At 45.2% G+C, this 12,755-nt stretch overlaps 1 protein-coding gene across 9 annotated transcripts in view; it reads right to left on the reverse strand.

The window, feature by feature from the left end:
• PC (pyruvate carboxylase) overlaps positions 1–12,755 on the reverse strand; it is a 99,443-nt gene that overhangs the window by 84,193 nt on the left and 2,495 nt on the right. For 5 of the 9 annotated variants that reach the window (XM_027581524.2, XM_027581531.2, XM_027581526.2 and 2 more), the window contains exon 2: positions 9,968–10,005. The gene's annotated coding sequence lies outside the window, so the exon portion shown is untranslated. Of the gene's footprint in view, positions 1–9,967; positions 10,006–11,897; positions 12,064–12,755 lie in introns of all 9 variants that reach the window. The other 4 variants (XM_027581527.2, XM_027581530.2, XM_027581525.2 and 1 more) reach the window with 2 other exon arrangements.

Consider the following 12,755-nt stretch of genomic DNA (forward strand, 5'->3'; position numbering starts at 1 on the left):
ACACTGTGTTCCCCTGTGGCTGTCCTCCCCCAGGACCATCAACACAGCCACCAGGATGATGTGTCTGCTGGGTGCCATGTCACATAATGTCATCTTGTTTAATTCCCCCAATGGCCCTGTGAGGAAGGTCTTATCGTCCCTATTTTATAGATGAGGAAACCAAGCCTCAAAGGGGCTCAGGAACTTGCTGGAAGTGACAGGGCTGGTAAAGGGCCAAAGCCAAACTCCACTCCTGACTGCCTGCCACTTCTCTTCATTTTTGCACTGAGCACCTATCTCCCCTGGCACAGAAACAGCCCTCGGTGAGCGCCAATCACGGCGGCTCCTCATTCACAAGCACTCCTTGAGCAAGCATGTATTTTGCCCCAGCACATGCCTGCCTTCTCTCCCCAACCACGGGATACATGACCAAGGGCAAGGGCCACGGTGTCAGACCCTCCCTCAGGTAGCCCCACGGCATCCAGCAAAGAGCAATGCCTGCCACAGTAAACGTCTGAGGAAAGAACAATTTCTTGGAATACTGCACAGTAATAACTTGTGCCCTTCTTAAACCATTCAATTGTGAAACGCAGGATTAGGTCATGGGGAATTTATTCTGCCAAATATTCAAACTGTCATTTAAGACTACTGGGGGTAAAACGGGAGGGAAAGATGGCTTGGGTCAGTAAAAACACAAACAGCGGCTTTGCAACCGGCTGTAATGGAACAGTCAAAAGCCTGCAAGGCGGAGCCAAACCTTCAGGTCTTACAGAAGTGACCCTGGCTTCAGCCTCGGGCAACACAGCAGGGAGGAGACCCTGTCCTGAGTGGAGGTTCCCAGTTGGCCTAGAAGTCCAAGTGACCACAAACAGCTCTAATGGAAGAAGCTGCAAACCCCCATCAAGAGATGAACTCAAGTAGGAAAGACTGAGTTTCAGAGTGATCTCTTCAGCCCTGCGCACAGTGATACGGCCACATCCCATTCTAATCCCGTGTGTGACAGCAGGAAGGACTCCAGGCCAGGAATCAAGGTGCTGCTTCCAAAAGCTTCCTGGCGGAGCTGGTTGAGTCACTGAACCCCTGTAACCTCCGCTGTCATCCATAAACAGTGAAACCATGACCCTGACCAGTGCCAGTAACAACTGTCTGACGAAATGATAAAACTGGAAAGTGCTATACGCATATGAAGAGTGTTACCAACAGCAGAAGCAACAGAACATCAGTAGGTGGCTCAACCGTGTCCTGGGAAGTGCTGGTTGGGATTAGACTCCAGTATTTGTTGACACGCTGATGGCTAACGGGCATGGGAGAGGCTACCACTATTAGGTTATAGCCACTGTTCTATTTTTCTTGAGGCAAAACTTTTTTTTTTCTGTTTTGTAATTCCATTCTGCTATTTCCCAAGCAGTCAGTAAAATGTTGTGAAACATCCGGTAATATTTTTAAAAGCTGTACTTTGAGAAGTTATTAAACTGGTTGGCCTACATCTTTCAGGCAAATGGAGAGAGAGACAATAACCCTGAGACAGGGAGAACCAGGTGACATGCACAAGAGTAGACAGACAGCTGGCCAAAGAAGGAAGCAACCCAGGCAGATTTCATTCACTTAAGAAATATTTGGGGGGCCTATTACGTTCTCAGCTTGGTAGAACATAGAATAAGCATTTCTTAGGCATTTCTAGAAATACTTGGGGAGGGGAACTTGGTAAAAGACAGACTTCCTGCAGATCAAGTGTGAAAAGACCTCAGTTGCTATTTAGGGACTAAACAGACATGTTGTCCCTGAGAACTGAAGAGATCTGAGCTATCTCAGACTCGAAGGTCAAATAAATTGAAAGTTCGCCTCATTCGGCATCTGTGTTCATCCCACTGCCTCTGGCCTCTGTGGTTTGCAGGGAGAAATGAGCTCTTAATCTTATCAAAGGTCCCTTGTTTGTGATGAGTTGCTTAAGAGCTGCTTTCAAGAATCTTTACGTGATGCCTAGGTGTGGTTCTCTTTGAGTTTTCCTACTTGGAGTTTGTGGAGATTCCTGGGCACTTGGATAAACAATAAACAATAAACTATTGTTTTTCATCAAATTTAGGAAGTTATTGGCCATTATTTCTTCAAATATTCATTCTGCTCCTTTCTCTCCATCCTCTCCTGCTAGGACTCCTATATGCACACACTGTTTACAAGAAAGCCACGGGGAGGGGAGGGCGCTGGCTGGCTTAGTGGGTACAAAAATGGACTCTTGATCTTGAGGTTATAAGTTCAAGCCCCACATTAGGCCTAGAGCTTACATTTTAAAAAAAGAGAGAGAGAAAGGAAGAAAAGAAAAGCCACAAGCTCAAAGTGGAGTCACTTGCCCCAGGATGGGCAAAACAAGACTTAATTGCAGTTTCAACCTCTCTAGAAGTGGAATCTTAAACCAATCAATCTGGAATTTTCTGGTCAGCACAAAAGAGGTAATCTGTCTGGGCCTTTCCATCCCCCAGAGAAAGATAAGGTAATCCATCTAAAAAGACCTTCTGCTGCTCCCTCTGAGGAAAGGTGACTGGTCTGGAACAATCTCTTCTTTTCTTTTGCTAATAACTCCTTGCCTCACCCTCCCTCCTTTAAATACGTGGTAGCACTCCCCAGAGCTCTCCTCTACTTGCTAGAGGGGATGCTGCCAGATTCAAGAATCATTTAATAAATCCAATTAGATCTTCAAATTTACTGTTGAATTTTTGTTGAACATTGATAGGTTTGATGGAGTTCTGCAGGCATCTGAGGCCTGTTCATTTTCCTTCATTCTTGCTCCCTTCTGTTCCTCCGACTGGATAATCTCAATTGACCCATCTTCAAGTCCATGGATTCTTTCTTCTGCCTGCTTTATTCTGCTATTAAGCCCCTGTAGTGACTTTTTTCATTGCAGCTATTGTATTTTCAACTCCCGAATTTCTTTTTGGTTCTTTTTTTATAATTTCTATCATCTCTATTTGGCAAGGCACTGTTCTCATAGTTTAGCTCTTTAGACATGTTTTAACACAGCTGATTTAAAGTCTTTATAAAGTCCAACATCTGAGCTTCCTTAGGGATAGTTTTCCATCGGCAGCTTTTCCTGTGTTATGTTCCATTCCAAGAATTTCTGTTGAAAATAAGATTCGGCCATTTCTCTTGAGTAAATGCTCCTTGGATTGCTGCATGCCATTAATTTCCAGAGTTCTGAAAAAGATGATTTTGACAATTTTTGCCAGTTTTTTCATTTCTTTAGGGAGAAGCATCTTTTAAGAAGTCTTTATTCCACTATACCCCAGGAATCTGTAACTTGTATGGCATTTAGAAAGAGGTTTTGATCTCCCCAAACAATTTGTTGGAGAACAGGAGTAAAAGAGAGGAATTATTTTGTTGTTGTTGTTGTTGTTAATATTCTATTTATTTGTCAGAAAGAGAGAGAGAGAGAGAGAGCGCACAAGCAGGCAGAGGGAGAAGCAGGCTCCCCGCTGAACAAGGAGCCCAATGCAGGACTTGATCCCAGAACCCTGGGATCATGACCTGAGCTGAAGGCAGACGCTTAACCAACTGAGCCACCCAGGCATCCAAATGAGAGGAATTCTAATAGTTAAAATCCTGTCCCTGATCTTAAGTCCCACATCGTATTATAAACTGCACCCTTCTCTATTTTTTTTTAAAGCTGATTATTCAAAATTAAAAGACACAGCAAAACAAAAAATATTTAAACACATAATTTTATAATTCTAGCAACCAGGAAAAAGATTTTGGTATAGCATTCCAAAATAACCAAAAAGGAGATGCTACACTTGTTTTATAATATACTTTTCTCACCTTGTTCTAGGGTAACAAATTTAGAGCAACCATTTGATTAGGCTACAAGGGCTATTTTTAAAGCTGCATTGTATGACACTGAACAGACTGCACGTGTAGCAATACTTTTTTGATGTGTGGTTTCCCATTTTTTCTTTTTTTCCTTTTTTAAGATTTATTTTTAAGTAATCTCTATACCCAATGTGGGGCTCAAACTCACAACCTTGAGATCAAGAGTCACACGTTCCACCAACTGAGCCAGCCAGGTGCCCCGGTTTCCCATTTTCTGCTAGAGGAGTGCTGATCTGAGCAGCCCAGTTTGTGTGCTTGCCCTGTTATACCTTCGGTTACATTTCTAGAACTGACACTGTTGTGTCATATGCTCTATTTATTTATTTACTTTAAGTTTTAGGTGTGATCTTCTCTGTATCTCCTGCCATTTAATGCCCTGCCCTGTGGTGGAGCACATCTTCCTCTCTCTCTGAACAGAGATTCTGTTAACTCAGTGATGTCACTGCCATCATCAATATAGTCCCATATGCTCTTTATTATCACACAGTGCTGCTTCACCACCTGAAGGGTAAACTCAGAGCCAAAGCTAAATAGAGACTGTATTTCAAACTGCAGAGCAGGAATCTAAGCAGTCCCCCACTCAAATTTCCTTTCCTTGGAACTCCACAGACTTTCACTCTTACACACATGGGGTGACATCAGCATCAGCCATCACGGGAGAGGTCAGGCTGCATTAATAATTTTGCACCAGGTCCCACTAACCACCCACAAGTTTCCTGAGGCCAACACACAGTGACCAGGATGGGAATACAAGTCCAAATCCATTTATCATCTAACATCAAATCTATAAAAATAATTTGATGGTAATGGGCCCTCCAAAGAGATTGGTAGCTCTCTACTGCAAGGTCAGGGAGAAGCCGGGGTTCTCACCATTTCTAGGAAGGTGAACTGAAGAAAAGCAAAAGGCAGGCATGGGTCCTGGGTGCCAGGATTTCTTGGTAACCAAGCATGACCAGAAACCACCAGTACTCTGAAGTACCAGATTCCCTTTCTCTTCATTTGAGAAGATGTAAGAAATGGGGGAGGGGAGGGTGTGGAATGCCAGACCTAGACTCAAAAGACTAGGACTCAAATTCCAAAACTGCTGGGTCACTGGCCTGATTTCACAGCTAGTCCTCGGTAAGAGAAAGCCTTGGAAGATACACAGAATTTCAATTCCACCTAGTTCGTACTTTAATTCCACCTATTTTGTGGTCATAGTGCATGAGAAATGAAGCCTTAACTAGCTTAATTGAATCTAGTGATCCAGTCACACGGTATGGCAGCCTGGGTGGAAAAGTGCAGAGTCCCATAGCAAAAGGAATAGGCAAAGTGACGTTTCAATCTGGGGCATATGGGCTGTGAGCCTATCCCCATGTGGGGGCAAAACGGCAATGAATCAGGACTCTGCCTAGCAGCTGGACTCAAAGGAAAAGACCTGGTTTCATCCTGGCCAGGAATCTCTTGAATTATAAAGAACTGTCATCTACTGGAGAAAGAAACTCCTGAAGTTGCTTAGGAAAATAAATTACTACAGTTTGAAATCATAGCATTATTTCTTTGTTAGGTAAGATTCTTTAATTCCAGGAAGTTAAAGCATTAAGAATAAATATGCCCGAGAAAATAAAAACTATAGTATTTATAATTTTGAGTTAAGAAATCTGTGTGTATCTGTTATTTTATGTACTTCAGGGGAATTCAGTCTGTTCAGAATAACAAGTCAGTCTCAAGATTCCAATTAAAATATGTAACTGAGTTTTGTTGGGACACGATTTTAAGTAAGAATTTTATTAAGTTTAAAATCAGTACGGCAGATGACGAATAAGCTCAAAGATGCTCAACATCATTAGTAACCAAGGAAATTCACACTGAAACCACAAGACACAATGGGGCGCCTGGGTGGCTCAGTCTTGCGTCTGCCTTAGGCTCAGGTCATGATCCCAGGGTCCTGGGATCAAGCCCCGCATCAGGGTTCCTGCTCAGCAGGAAGCCTGCTTCTCCCTCTCCCACTCCCCCTACTTGTGCTCCCTCTCTCACTGTGTCTCCCTCTGTCAAATAAATAAAAAAAGTCTTTAAAACAAACAAACAAACAAAAGAAACCACAAGGCACCAACACACATCTTTTAGAATGGCTAAAAAAGACTGACCCATATCCAGTGTCAGTGAGGATGTGGAGACTAGAGCTCTCATAGGCTGCTGGTGGGAATGTAAGATGGTATAGCCACTTTGGAAGAAGGTTGGGCAAGTTCAAGTTACATATACACCTATCATATGCTCTAGCCACTCCACTCCTACACATCTGCCCAAGAGAAAAGGAAATATGTGTCCACATAAAGACCTGTACACAAACATTCACAGCAGCTTTATTTGGAACCACCAAAAACTGGAAATAACTGAAATGACTAACAACATGTGAATTAAATAAACTGTGGAGTACCCACATAATGGAATACTACCCTGAAGCAAAAGGGAAAGAACTATGGATGGTTGCAACAACATGGACCAATCTCAAAATAATTATGCTGAGTGAAAGAAGCCAAACAAAAAAGGATACATACTCTATGATTCCACTTATGTAAAATTTCAAAAAATGCAAACTAATCTACAGTAACAGAAAGCAATTCAGTGCCTACTTGGGGATGGGGGAAGCAGAGAGGAATGGGAGGGAGGGACAACCAAGGGGCATGAGGACACTTTCAGAGGCAACGGATGTGTTCACTGTGTTAACTGGTTAAGGTCTCACAAAAGGATACATATGTGGAAATTTATACATTATACACTAAAGATGCGCCATTTATTATGTTAGAAATACCTCAATAAAGTGAGTAGAATAGATTTAAAATGGTAAAACATAAAACAGTGTAAGAATGTTTAAGAAAATTTAACAGCTTGGGGCGCCTGGGTGGCTCAGTCGTTAAGCGTCTGCCTTCGGCTCAGGTCATGATCCCAGGGTCCTGGGATCGAGCCCCGCGTCGGGCTCCCCGCTCCGCGGGAAGCCTGCTTCTCCCTCTCCCACTCCCCCTGCTTGTGTTCCCTCTCTCGCTGTCTCTCTCTCTCTCTGTCAAATAAATAAATAAAATCTTAAAAAAAAAAAGAAAAGAAAATTTAACAGCTTAATTTATTAGATTTACAGGAATTATTTAAGCATTAGGGATGTCTGTTAAGCAGACAATTGGAAGTGTTAAAATAATTAAAGAAAGTTGAACGTAACTTACAAATTCAATTTAAAATTTTCAAATAAGTTTGCAAATGGAATCAAGTATTAATCAAAAATTCCTGTCAAACTGATTTGTTAAAATTTTCTAGAATCATAAATAGAACAGAAAGATCTATAGGCTTTACTTAAAAGTGAAATTTAAAAGACTAGAGGCGCCTGGCTGGTTCAGTCGGTTAAGCATCTGACTCTTGATTTCTGCTCAGGTCTTGATGTCGGGGTGGTAAGATCAAGCCCCACGCCAGCTCATGCTGGGCATGGAGCCTGCTTAAAATTCTCTCTCTCCCTCTCCCTCTTCCCCTCTCCACCCTGTCCCTCTCTATAAATAAATGAATAAAAATAAAAATAAAAGACTAGCCTTTGGGGCACCTGGCTGGCTAGAAGAGGTCATGACAGTTGATTTCAGAGTTATGGGTTCGAGCCCCACACTGGGTGTGGAGATTAAATAAACTACAAAAATAAATAAATAAATAAATAATAAAATAAATGACAAAAAGACTAGCCCCTAAAGGAAGAAATTGATTTTGGAGCTTGTGACTTTAACAAATTGAAAATCAATTTTTTTTCAACCAAAGTAACTTCCAAATTATCTTTGTGTTACACAAAAGCCCAGGGGGAGGGGAGGGGTGCCCCGTCCCCACCCAGACATTCCAGTCACCTGAAACTCAGCAGGTCACTTAATCTCTCTGAACTTCAGTTTCCTCATCCATAAGAGAGAAATCCAGAATAAACAAAACATTTATTAATGATTTCATATTAATAAATTTCATGCTGATAAACAGCACATTAGTAAAAGCACTCAGAGAAGCATACAGTGATGTGCAAATACAACAGATTAGCAGCATGATATCACTCCCGGGTAACTGCAGCGGTTCCCAGACGCCTGGCTGACCAGTGACAGACATGCGAAAGGCACCACACAGATCCTCGGAGACTAAGCATGACTCAGCACAGACAGATCACGGAATTTTCCTTAAGGCCTCGGCCAGGGATGGTTGTCTGTGAGGAGGGGAGCTGCCACATGTGGAGTCTGGCCCCATTCCACACACAGCTGGTGGAAATGTACTTAGAGCAGTCTTGGCTATCCGCCCCCCACCCCTTCTCTGGCCTGCCGGCAAATCAGATAAGGAGCTACGGGACAGCGGCGATGAGGGGGTGCTGGGATGACCTCAGTTACACCTTCTGGCATACTACTTAAAACAACAACAACACCCCGCATCCCGCTCCCTCCAGGATCACCAAGGTGACAGGAGAGGAGGGCAGGGCGGCCACCTTCCATGGCAGTCTTAGTTCCAGTAACCAAGGAAAACTCCAAGGATTCAGCAGGGATTTAGGGATGAAGCGCCTATAGATAAGCCTTAACAAATTAGATGACATGGTAAAAGGCAGCCCTTCTTGGCAACTCATTTTCCCTTGATACTGATGGATTTGGGGGAAGACATACAAGAGAAGAGGGTACTCTTAAAAAAGCAGGGGGAAGGTCAGAATCTTGGATTCTGCTAATCAGCCTTCTCTGGGCCCCAATTTCTCAGCTCCAAAAGATAGCTGGTTTGGAGTCTTCACCCAACTCTCCCACCTCTCCCCACAGGGATGCAAGTAAGAGCAGTAACATTCAACTCTATCAACCAAGAATAGGAAGATGAGAGCAAGCAGAGAGAACAGGGCAGTAGAACCTTTGTGGAGGGCAGAGTCCATCAAAAATCCATACCCATCTGCCTTTACTCCACCTGCTTTTCATTTGATGAGAATTTTTTTTTTTTTTAAGTAGGCTCCACACCCAATGTGGGGCTTGGATTCACAACCCTGAGATCAAGAGTTACAAGCTCTACCGACTGAGCCAGCCAGGTGCCCCACTCCACCTACTTTTCAAAGCAAACGCAATCCTAGAGTGGAAAATGGCCACTGCTGGTCCAAGACCTAGGACTAGAGAGGACTGTGGGAACATCTCAGAAAGCAGAACAACTCCTGGGTCATGATGGGTCACCTGAGAAAAATCCCTACACAATGGGTGGAATCCCAAGAAAAATCCCAACACAAAGGAATCTCCACTCTGAGCACAGAACATGAGCTCTGGGGAAGGCTGTCCCTGAGCCACAAAGCCCCCAGGGCACCTGGCTATAAAATGAGGATAGCCAAGTGGCCTGCCTCTGGATGTGGGGAAGAGCAACATTATCAGTGTCTGCAATACAGGGAGACGCTAGACAGAGAGCGAGGATGGTGCCGGGCAGGACGTTTGTGTTGGACTAGCAGAGGGAGATAGGACTGGGTCATTAGGTGGACTGCAGCCCAGAGGGCCTCAGCCATTAGGCTGAGGAGGTGCACCCAGATCGGTGCACTGGGGGAAACCTGTGTGAGAAGCAGCTGGTTATATGGGACAGTGCTGCCTGAGCACTATATGGGCAAAGAAGATCCAACTTCACCCCTTTACTCCCTTATCACTGGGACTCCCAAAGGTTGGGTGTCATTGTCTGGAAACACAGATCAAGTGTCTTTACAGCCAGCAGACAGAGCCACCTCCCATGTCCAGCTTCACACTTCTCCAAGTCCCCCACTGCCCAGCTGCCTGTTCTACCCATTGACTCAAGGGGTCTTCCCAGAGGCTGCCCAGCCCTAAACATACTTCTTGTGGTCCTGAGAAGCCCAGCCACCCTCCCCTTGACCAGCTTCCCAAGCCACACCCTGCCAGAAGTCAGGCCTCCTGCCAAGGTTGCTGGCTACCTACCGGGGCCAGCAGAGAGCCAGATATCACTTTCCTGTGTAAACCAAGAGAGATCAAGAACAGACAAGGACTGCTTATATTTTCTAAAACTCAGAGCTTGACCTTTCTTATTTATTGAACTTGATGATGGACATGCCAGGACTGCTAACACCTACACCTGCTCCTGAAGACGACCCATGCGCATCCCACCAACCTGGAATCAGGCACAGACTTACCCTCAGTGTTCTGTCAGCTCTCAGAAGGCAGCTGCTATCTAAAGTAAGAGAAAAAAGAAGTGTTATCCTCATTTCTCCAGGCATTCCCCAGAGAACCTAGGAGTGGCAAGAACATAAGATTTAGAACCCAGAGAACTGTTCCTTTGCTTCCATCTTAGGGACTTGGGACGGCGGCGGGGGTTGGGGGGTGGGGGGGAGCTGAGAGCACCCTGGCTCTTGTCCAACTGTCTGGGCCCCACCGCTTGCTGCTCAGCCACCCATTCCCATAACCACTCAAAGCCTGTTTCCTCATCTGTGAAATGGGAATAATAACAGCATCCAGCTCGGAGAGTTTCCAGTGAGGTAACACAGACAAAGCACGGGCACCAAGCCTGGTACAAAGGACGCTCTCAGACATTAGCTAACGTGCTCAGTAAGAAGCATGAAAGAAAAACCCTTTTCTGGCACCTACTACACAAGAACAAGAAGTTCTGGAAACTTTTATTGTTTTATCTTAAGTGTTTTCTCTTTCTACCCACCTCCATTCAGCCCCAGGCCCACTTTCTCGGCAGAGCTGTCTCTAATCCTTCAGGAGGTAGCTCCCCTTTGGATTCTCCGAGCCTGGTTCCTATTTCACTAAGCAACTTGACACTAATTAAGAACGGTCTTACATGAGACCTGAGAGCTGGTATGCTTCCTATTTCCTCAGATCTTTTCCTTTTTTTCTATTTAAAGGTTTTATTTATTTATTTGAGAGAGAGAGACACAGCAAGAGAGGGGACACCAAGCAGAGAGAGTGGGAGAGAGAGAAGCAGGCCTCCCTCTGAGCAGGGAGCCTGATGCGGAGCTCGATCCCAGGACCCTGGGATCATGACCTGAGCCGAAGGCAGACGCCTAACAAATCAGCCACCCAGGCAGCCCCCTCAGATCTTTTCCTACAGAGATAACACATACACACAGAAGAGCACACCCCTTGTTTAGGCCCATGGAAGCCCATCATTTTTTGGAGTTTTACAGACCACTTGGGGTTTTTTTGTTTTTAAAGATTTTATTTATTTGAGAGTGAGCACGAGCCGGGGGAGGAGCAGAGGGAGGAGCAACAGACTCCCCACTGAGCGTGGAGCCTGACAGGGGGCCAATCCCAGGACCCCGAGGTCATGACTGGAGCTGAAGTCAGACACTGAACCAGCTGAGCCACCCAGGCGCCCCTTGACCGCTTGTTTTTGAAAGGCCACACCTGTCAGTAAAGAGCAAAATGGAGACACAGGCCAGCAAGCCATCAAATGGACTGAATCCATGTTGTAAGAAGATCAGTTGCCTTGATAGATTATGTAAAGGCTAGAAATGAATGTTTGGGGCATTCAATTCAGTAAAATATTTAGCGAGCACATACCTCGCATGAGGCAGCCATGCCGGGAAGCAAAGGCTCTGTTCCCAAAAAGCCCAAGAGCAAGTTGTTGAGGGCTACTAACAGAGAATGAAAATGGGGTAATACATGAGAGGGAGCCAAGCAGGGACTCCGAGCCTGGCAGCCTGGGACAGACGTTAAATGAGGGCCTAAGAGTACCTCTGTTGTAGGACTGTTGTCATGACCAAGTAAGGTAATACGTGTGGCGGGATTAGCAAAGCCCCCTGCCACCTTACAGTTACAGTAAGAGCGCAGTAAAAGTTGACTTTTATTATTAATAACAATAAATCATTAGTTATCATTATTATTAAGAGAGAGAGCCCACATCCAACTGAACAGACTTGGCAAGACTTAATAATGCAGGAAAGCCTGAGTCTTGAAGAATAATTTCACTTTGATAGGACAAGATAAGAGGAAGTCCTGCGGAAAACAAGGTCACCAAGGAACAAGACGGGGGTGGGGGGGTGGGGGGAAAGACACTAAAAAGCAGGTCTGGGATGATGGCCAGCCATCTCAGACATGGGCTAAGGCAGAAGAGGGTACCTGTGGTGTCAAATGGAAGAAAAAGCCCAATAGATGGCCTCACATCTTTTCACTCAGTAGTTAAGAGGAAATGGTTCTTCTTTCCATCATTTCCCACGGTCCATTATGGTGCCCTACTCCTTTGGCAGTTCGACAACGTGTCCACAACTGAGAGTAGAAGCAGCAGCTAGGACAGAGACCAAGGGATGGTCAGTCAGGCCCAGGTGAGGTTTCAGAGTAAGCAGGCAAAATGGCACACTTCTGCAAAGGTCTCTAGTGAGAAACCAGCCCCCAAAAAGACATACTGTCTGGATATGAGGAGTCGGGGCCCATTCAGAAGAGGGTCAGTTGTTATTGGGAGGTAGTCAACGAGAAGGCCCACCTTACTCCTCAAGGAAAGTCTGCTCAAGTGAGGCGTCCAGCTCATGCAGAAGAGTGCTAGTGACAGATCTGCACAGTTTGGGGCCTATCCAGGCCTTCCTCCCAGATTCACTGCCCTGTGACAGTCATCCATGCAGCTCCCAAACAGGTCTCCTTTCCTGGTTCCCCAACTTCTGCCCTTCCTTCCTCACTGGTTTCCAATTTGAGCCATTTCCAGTAATTCACCCGAAACATTTGCCAACAGCACTGACAGGTCACAGGGCAGAGGGACACAGAGAACTGCAACTTGGAATGACCTGGGTCTGAGGTCTACCCTGCCATGGTCCCAGGGCCTCTGTGAGCAATGTTAGGAGGACTGGCACCTGGCACAGTACCTGGGTTACTGGGTGCCAGAAGTGAAACAAGGAGAAAGCAAAGAGCAGGGCAAAAAAAGGGCAGGTGGCCTGTACTGGTACATGAAAGGCAGCAGGAGTCCAAGAGACTACAGCCACCAGGGCG

Source organism: Zalophus californianus, chromosome 11 (genome assembly GCF_009762305.2).
Source record: "Zalophus californianus isolate mZalCal1 chromosome 11, mZalCal1.pri.v2, whole genome shotgun sequence".
In the NCBI taxonomy this organism is placed as follows: Eukaryota; Metazoa; Chordata; class Mammalia; order Carnivora; family Otariidae; genus Zalophus; species Zalophus californianus.